General features: G+C 46.4%; 1 protein-coding gene across 1 annotated transcript in view; it reads left to right on the top strand.

Moving 5' to 3' along the window:
* The window catches only part of si:ch211-158d24.2 (multiple epidermal growth factor-like domains protein 9), a 25,877-nt gene that overhangs the window by 14,889 nt on the left and 8,488 nt on the right, over positions 1 to 2,500 (top strand). The window lies entirely within an intron of this gene.

Genomic DNA, 2,500 nt, shown 5'->3' with positions numbered 1-2,500 from the left:
ACGCCCTCAATCAACAAACCTGAGTGACAAAAGAGAGGTGAAGTGACAGCATCATATCATCCCAGTTTAACGGACCCCCAGATCAACACCTTTACCTGAGATGGGAAGTACTTAATAAAATGCCTGATTGTACAGCCTTAATTATTGAGACTGTGTCTGAATCTGGAACATTCACAAGAAGGTTATTCCATAGTGTGGGAGCTTTATAGGAAAAGGCTCTGCCCCCTGCGGTACATTTTCTTATTCTTCTTCTGTTCTGAGCTCTGGACAGGAACTGGCTTAGCGTACAGTCAGAGATTATGCCATCACAGTAGTCCAATCTCGAAGTGAGAAACGCATGCACCAGCTTTTCTGATAGCAAGGTTTTCTGACCTCTGTAATGTTGGTAAAAGACTCTCGTGGGAATCTAATTTCTGTGCGCTTCTAATGAGAGGCTGAGGTCCTTAATTACATAAAGATCTTAACTGTTAAACACGGTGTGATTGGGAGACACAGTTTAATTACCTCGTCAGCGATCTGAGTTCTGAGTGTCTGTGGGTCTGATAAGAGCACTTCAGTTTTGTCAGGATTAAGTGTTTCAGTGTCTGACATCCTTTATACATTCCTCAGTAATATTAAGCTGATATTTGTCCTCTGGTGTGTGTTTGTGAGTATATATATGCACTCAGTTTCCACTTGAGCATAGGTAGGCCACTGGGTACAACTTATCTTATTTGATGGAAGCCCATTTCCAGGCGGTAGTCCATCTGCTGCTGTGTACAGTTGGCCAGCTCCCCCTGGCCTGCCACTCACCGGTCCGCGTCTGGCCACAGGACCGATGCTAGCCGGATATCGTTTGGGAGGTGGACAGTTCTCTACCCAGCAGTGGCACTGGCACGGTGTTGCACCACCTTGAGTCACTGCTGGGTGGAGCGTGGTGTGTCACCTGACGAGCTGGAGCAGAGGGGACATGTCTCGGACTTCCTACACTCCTAGGAAGTGCCTCTGATGCAGTGTGTGTGTGTGTGTGTGTGTGTGTGTGTGTGTGTGTGATGAAAGAAGGTGTGAAGGAGTCCATCTGTCTCTCTCTGTAGTGAGTAACTCTACAGATGGAAGGCACTGAGCTCTGATCTATCAGAGTGTGATCACATCTACCGCCTTCCTCATTCATCAGCCACAGTCGTATACCGCACTCATCAACTACAGTTATGAACCCCACTCTACCACACTCAACTACAGTTATGAACCCCACTCTACCACACTCAACTACAGTTATGAACCCCACTCTACCACACTCAACTACAGTTATGAACCCCACTCTACCACACTCAACTACAGTTATGAACCCCACTCTACCACACTCAACTACAGTTATGAACCCCACTCTACCACACTCAACTACAGTTATGAACCCCACTCTACTACACTCAACTACAGTAATGAACCCCACTCTACCACACTCAACTACAGTTATGAACCCCACTCTACCACACTCAACTACAGTTATGAACCCCACTCTACCACACTCAACTACAGTTATGAACCCCACTCTACCACACTCAACTACAGTTATGAACCCCACTCTACCACACTCAACTACAGTAATGAACCCCACTCTACCACACTCAACTACAGTTATGAACCCCACTCTACCACACTCAACTACAGTTATGAACCCCACTCTACCACACTCAACTACAGTTATGAACCCCACTCTACCACACTCAACTACAGTTATGAACCCCACTCTACCACACTCAACTACAGTTATGAACCCCACTCTACTACACTCAACTACAGTAATGAACCCCACTCTACCACACTCATCAACTACAGTTATGAACCCCACTCTACCACACTCAACTACAGTTATGAACCCCACTCTACTACACTCAACTACAGTTATGAACCCCACTCTACTACACTCAACTACAGTAATGAACCCCACTCTACCACACTCATCAACTACAGTTATGAACCCCACTCTACCACACTCATCAACTACAGTTATGAACCCCACTCTACCACACTCAACTACAGTTATGAACCCCACTCTACCGCACTCAACTACAGTTGTGAACCCCACTCTACCGCACTCAACTACAGTAATGAACCCCACTCTACCGCACTCAACTACAGTAATGAACCCCACTACCACACTCAACTACAGTAATGAACCCCACTCTACCACACTCATCAACTACAGTTATGAACCCCACTCTACCACACTCAACTACAGTTATGAACCCCACTCTACCGCACTCAACTACAGTTGTGAACCCCACTCTACCGCACTCAACTACAGTAATGAACCCCACTCTACCGCACTCAACTACAGTAATGAACCCCACTACCACACTCAACTACAGTAATGAACCCCACTCTACCACACTCATCAACTACAGTTATGAACCCCACTCTACCACACTCAACTACAGTTATGAACCCCACTCTACCGCACTCAACTACAGTTATGAACCCCACTCTACCGCACTCAACTACAGTTGTGAACCCCACTCTA

The sequence above is a fragment of the Electrophorus electricus genome, chromosome 18 (assembly GCF_013358815.1).
Source record: "Electrophorus electricus isolate fEleEle1 chromosome 18, fEleEle1.pri, whole genome shotgun sequence".
Taxonomy (NCBI): domain Eukaryota; kingdom Metazoa; phylum Chordata; class Actinopteri; order Gymnotiformes; family Gymnotidae; genus Electrophorus; species Electrophorus electricus.
The sequence above is the reverse complement of the archived record's forward strand: the minus strand, read 5'-3'. Positions and strand labels throughout refer to the sequence as shown.